The sequence below is a fragment of the Rhinoderma darwinii genome, chromosome 1 (assembly GCF_050947455.1).
Source record: "Rhinoderma darwinii isolate aRhiDar2 chromosome 1, aRhiDar2.hap1, whole genome shotgun sequence".
NCBI classification, from domain to species: domain Eukaryota; kingdom Metazoa; phylum Chordata; class Amphibia; order Anura; family Rhinodermatidae; genus Rhinoderma; species Rhinoderma darwinii.
The window spans coordinates 433,672,236-433,678,474 of record NC_134687.1 but is presented as its reverse complement, the minus strand read 5'-3'; the positions used below and the strand labels follow the sequence as shown (position 1 = coordinate 433,678,474).

At 41.3% G+C, this 6,239-nt stretch overlaps 2 non-coding genes across 2 annotated transcripts; both read right to left on the bottom strand.

Moving 5' to 3' along the window:
• Nucleotides 1-5,723: 5,723 nt before the first annotated feature.
• On the bottom strand, nt 5,724-5,877 carry LOC142718121 (5.8S ribosomal RNA). Its single transcript, XR_012872262.1, has one exon. It is a non-coding gene; the product is annotated as a 5.8S ribosomal RNA (ribosomal RNA).
• A 2-nt stretch (nt 5,878-5,879) lies between these two features.
• LOC142718110 (5.8S ribosomal RNA) lies at nt 5,880-6,033 on the bottom strand. The gene has a single exon (XR_012872250.1). It is a non-coding gene; the product is annotated as a 5.8S ribosomal RNA (ribosomal RNA).
• Between the last annotated feature and the right edge of the window lie 206 nt (nt 6,034-6,239).

Here is a 6,239-nt window from a genome sequence, read left to right as displayed (position 1 = left end):
ATACACAACCATATACACACACACATATACATCAGTACGTGTTTACAGCCATTCACACACATGTCCATACTTACATATGTATACACAAATACAACACACATGCATACTCAAGCTTACCTACTTAGCAGAGATCATGATCTTCATAGAGGAAGCCTCCTCTGGTTGAATAGGCAGGCAGAGCAAAATACCCTTACTTTACAGGAATGTTGTGGGCAACTGTGGTTTTAATGTGATGGGGAAAAGGGTGAAGCAGCATTCTGGGGAGAATATGATTTATATAAGGCAGGCACTGCAGTGGTTGGGGGCACAGTCTTAAAGAGCCGACAGCTGTATTATAAATTAGCCAGCTGGCTGTGTAGAAGGATATCCCTTCACTTTGTTATGCAGGTGGCTACCTATCCATTTCCTGCTGCTTGTTCAGCAGCAGTTAGGGCAACCTCTTTCCCCCATAGTTATTGGCAGCCATGATCCCTAGGATGTTCTGGTGCTTTTTCTTTCAGTCTTTGAATTTTGGCAATGCAAATAATGGAGGATATAGCAGCTAGTAACTTCCACTATCCAGTCATTGCAGTGAAGGAATATTCAATCATGGGGATGGAGCCTGGCAGGACATATGTGTGGTGGATTATGCAGGACAGGCATCAGTGGGCCCACCTGTGTCTTGTGTACTTTGCCGCATCTGTTGATTTCTTAAACTGAAGGAGAGCACATACAAAATACTGATTTAAAAGTGTGCCGGGTGACTCCCACATCATCTGATTTCTTAAACTGACAATGACAATGACAGACTATTTGGCCAAGCTAGCACCCCTCTCAATCCTAACTGCCCCAGGGGCACATGCCCCTCCAGCCTGCGGTAGTTACACCCCTGAGTTACTGAATACCTTGTTAAAGGTGTTTTAGAAGGATGCTTTACAGATTTCCTTCCTTGAAATCTTGAGAACTGTAGCTAAAATCTAGATGTGTCACTCTAATTCATAATAAACAGTAGTGACTTGGAGAAGAGGGGGCAGGGAATGATTAAAAAACTGACATTATGTTAGCTCAAGGCATATCTGAGCTACAGTTACATTACCAGTATACAAAGCAATGCTAAAGGAAATGGCAATGACCCGGTTTCCTTTGTCCTTAGACAAAGTAATACTGTAATGTTTTATACATTCTATGTGCAATATACAATGTGCCCAATGCATTTCAGAAAAATAATGATTATCTTTGAAATACCGTTAAGAAAAGTCACAAACTCTTCAGTCATTTTAATTCTTTCTGAAGGCATAAAAAGTTTGTAGAAATCCTTCACATGTTAGTTTTAGGCACTCCAAAGAAGTTGAAAAACATATGTGTGACGCTTTGATGACTAAAATTGTAGCTGTGTAATAGCTTTTTTTGTTGTTAAATAAGTAGGATATATATGCAAGCTTTCGAGACAACTTAGATTTCAACCTCTGTTATTGACTACTACTTTCAGCTACTAACCTGATTCTTCTAATTGTAAGTTCTCTTCATTCTCTCTCAGTTGTGCTCCATCCTGCCTAAAATGCTTTAGGTGTGCAAACATTTTTATATGTTGGTCATAAGCTATGGCAGCAAAATCACACTGAGTTTGTGAAGAGTTTCCAGTCATTGTTTGTGTCCTGGAAGTCAATGGCTCAAAATCTATTAGACTGAAATTTAGACGAGTGTTCCAACAGACACTCATGCCAGTAACTTTATCCAGCATCCTAATCAGGAGATTTCATACCGAAATATATGGAGAGAGGAGAAGTAACACACAGACGCTGCTGGTATGCTCAAAATACTCCTTTAAGGGTTTATTGCCAAACTCAATTACAAAAATACCATTCAAAAGGGGTGTAGGCTTGAGGTTAACCAATCAGAGGCAATGTGACAATAACTCTTATTCAGCCAATAGCATACAATAAGAATATTTCAAATGCATTATTATAATTCTTCATTAAAATGCTGACATCAGGTAACACCTGGAAGCATACAATGGATTGGTGTTAAATGTTCTCTCGAATGAGAGAGTTTGTTGCGGTAACAACAAATAGTTGCACTTTATGTCTGGGCATTCAGCCAACCCACTAGCCATGGATACATGAAGGCCACACGATGAACACATAGAGATAACACATTTTTTTGGGACTCGAGAACTATGTAGAGAAAAGGTCATTAAAATAATGGAGAATACATATGTTCGTAATTCGGCATCCTACTTGATAATTCATAATGTAATTTAATAAAGAGAATATAAGCAAATTGACCATCCATCACATTTGTGTGGAGAAAACTGTTGCAGAGGTGGCCTATGTAAACTGGCTTCAGAGAAGCTGTGTGTAGAGGGGCAGACCAGTGAGTACCCTGAGTGGAAGCAGAGCAAAAGCTAGGGAGACAAAGCCGCCAGACACCAAGGATCTGAGCAAATGTCCGTGCCAACATGAGGTCAGCTGGAAGCAGACTTCCACACAGCAAAAAGCACCTAATGTCTGAAGAGCATAATAGGAGGTGAAAGGAGCATTCTCCCCGACTATATTGTGAGACATGCATTGTTCCCTTGCACTATTCTGATATTATCTTCAGTTTAATTGAAAGAGACTGTTCTAATACAACTAAGGACGTTTCAAAGCATTTTAGTATCCCGGCTGTCACTGTTGCTACAAGTAAAGGAATGATAATAAGTACAATGTCATTTACATATAATTTTTATAATGTATCTATGCATGTGTCTTTTTCCAAGTATGTACTATATCTTTCAAAAACCAATATCCCTAGTCATTACTCTGCTTCCCCTTTTATTCTTGATCTCATTTTCCTTTGCAAGTTACTTTACAAGGAACATGTGGTCTGGCATCTGTTGTAATATGTGTTCCACTTACGGGCAACTAAATCCATTAACTAGTATTCCAGACAACAGATACAGCCAGATTGTAAAATATAAAATATCAACTATCCCACCAATCGCTAGATCGAAGTTGCAGAAGCGCTCGTGTAAGCGCTCAGTCGCTTTGTTTCTGTTCGGCTATTTCCAGAAATTAATGTGTCGGAGTATGGGCTCAATAGAAAGTCTATGAGCCCGTACTCCAAGACATAGGCTTTTTGGAAATAAAACAAACAGAAACGAAGTGGCTGAGCGATCACACAAGCGCTTCTGCCACTTCGCTCTAGCGATTGGTGGTGGTCTCAGTGCTCGGACCCCCACCAACCAAAACTTCTGACATGTCACTATAACATGTCAGAAGTTTGTTGAACATTTAGTTACCCTTTAAAGTGAGAAAAAGAAACAAACAACTCAAAATATACAAATAAATATTTACAAAAAAAAAAATCAGTGACCAATATATCCCCCCTTCTTTTCAATAACAGTCATAAGTCTTCCATCCATGGAGTCTGTCAGTTTCTTAATCTGTTGACAATCAACTTTTTGTGCAACCACAGCCGTCCAGACACTTTTCAGAGAGGTGTCCCTTTTTCCTTCACTGTAAATCTTCCCTTTAACCCCTTCCCCCTGCTTGCATTCTGGGCCCTAATGTCCAAGCCATTTTTTACATTTTTCCATTGTCACATTCGAAGAGCTATAACTTTCAGGCTTCCTTACCTTGGCCATGTCTCAGAGAACTGAACACCTTGTAATTCTGGGCACTCCAGGGAGGTTGCAGTTCTGGAATATGACAGCACTGGAGAATAATGGGTTCCTGGTCGCTTCACGTTTGATTCTTCTCAAATCTTTGGTAGTTAATTTATTGGGTTTTTTCAACACGTTTCTTGCAACCCTGTTGACTATTTGCAACAAAACGTTTGCTGGTTCTGTGATCACGCCCCAATACCTTAGCAATTGCAGGAGTTCTGCATCCCTCTGAAAGACTTTTAACAATTTTTGACTTTTCAGAGTCAGTTAAATCTGTTTTTTAGCCCATTTTGCCAGAGGAAATCAAGCTGCCTAATAATTCTGCACACCTTGATATAGGGTCTTGATCTCCTTAGGCCACACCCTCCCTCATTACACAAATACACTTCACCTGATATGCTTCAATCCAATAAGAAGTCAAGTTTATACAGCTTGAAATTGGAAAATATGCATAAAAAGATGATATGGTCAAAATACTCACTTGCCTAATAATTGTGCACACAGTGTATATATATATATATATATATATATATATATATATATATACCCCAAAAAAACCACACAAGAGTAACATAAACCCTACAAGTCGCAAATTGTACAATAAATTAATGTATGGTGAACCATGTAGCGCCGCCGACCGCCTACCTCCCCCTCCTGATTGCGGTCACGGCCTCCAGCAAGACTATGCTCACCAGCTCCTACCTCCTCCGGGATGCTTGTGAGCCCTGAACTCTGTCAGACAGTGAGCCAATCTTCCCGTAGCGCATGCTCTGAAAGTTTCTTAAAGGGCCCAGGCGTGCACCAATAAAAGTGTCCCTAGCCTGTCCCTGGATACCCTGGATAATTAAAGGAACTCTGCCCACTATCCCAGCGCCTGAGAAATGTTGTACTAACCCAGTGTTAGCCTGTGAAGGTTCTGTATTCTGTATCCTTGATCCTCCATCCTTGACCAATACTGAGTCATGTGTTCTGTATCCTGAGTCCTGCGTCTGTGACCAGTCCTGTATCCCGTATCGTGAGTCCTGTGTCTGGCACCAGCCGGCTTCCAGTAATCCGGCACCAGGCTGCTTCCAGTAATCCGGCACCAGGCTGCTTCCAGTAATCCGGCACCAGCCTGCTTCCAGTAATCCGTCACTAGCCTGCTTCCAGTAATCTGGCACCAGCCTGTATCCACTACCTGCAATTTGACTGTGTCCAGCTGCCACCAAGGTACCATCTACCAGTGGCTGTATTATACCTGTCTGGCCAGCTGCTACTACGTTGCAACGGAGTAGCCCAGTGGATCCACAATCCCATTGGATGTTACACACCACATCCAAAAAAAAGATCAATGACAAAAAAACACAAACCCATGGGACCATAATGAGCCCTCAGTATTGCTGTGGAATAAAATAGATTATTTATCTATTGTATCATAAAATATATATTGATGTTAATAAAATACTGTGCAACTATTTAACAGACCTAACTGAAACCTGTCACACAGACAGGCCAGTGTGACCAAAAAATATAGATGTAGGTATATAGACAACAAATATCATAACTCAATAGTTACTGTATGACACTAGAAATGAAAGAAGAGCCACTGTGTTCGACCAATAGCTTATGAATCCATAGTCAATGGGAGATCGAATAAGAATTTCGATCCTGGGCAAAAGAGGATTACAAAGTAGGGTATATATTGTGGCTGGGCTTCTTCCAATAAACACATCAAAGGGAAACTGGGATTCAGAAATAGTTTGATGCTTCAAATATAAACACCAATGAATTTGGTGCAGGTGCAAATGCCACATAAACAGCAGCACAGATAAGAAAAAAAAGGGAGAGGATATGAAACAGTGGCGCTCCTCCGAGATTTTTGTGGAATAATCAATGTCTTTGCCGGTTGCCACCCACTGCGGTCCCTCGGTGGATGAATCTTCCTTGCAGGGAACAAATATATAGTGAAGAGATGGGTAAAAATGCAGTATATTGTGCGGTATCGGCGCCAGGCTTGAAGGAAAGAATGGTTCTTTTTCTTGTAAAGGTACTCTTTATTGGAACGACAAGGCGTTTCTGGACCAGACCGGTCCCTTCATCATGTCTGTAACTTTTTTAGCGACCCTCACACAGGCATAGCCCCGGGAAGAACCCGGGGCCGCAAGATGCGTTTGAAGTGTTGATGATCAATGTGTCCTTCAATTCACACTAATTCTCGCAGCTAGCTGCGTTCTTCATCGATGTGCGAGCCGAGTGTTCCACCACTAGTTTTTAGCGACCCTCAGACAGGCGTAGCCCCAGGAAGAACCCGGGGCTGCAAGGTGCGTTCGAACAGCCGATGGTCAATGTATCCTGCAATTCACACTAATTCTCACAGCTAGCTGTGTTCTTCATCGACGCGCGAGCCGAGTGATCCACTGCTAATACAGGTGTGTTTGGTTGTGGTTTGTAGTTGGTCTATTGAGGGGGAGACATGCAAAATACGGGTTGGATTCTATACGAATTTGATCTTTGATCATTCTTTCACCTTTTCACCTGTACCTCCTATCCAGTGACGACATATTTATGTATTGGCAATTTATGAGGTGTTTTTGAACAGTGTTGTTAATACCTATATACTATACTGCTGTATCAC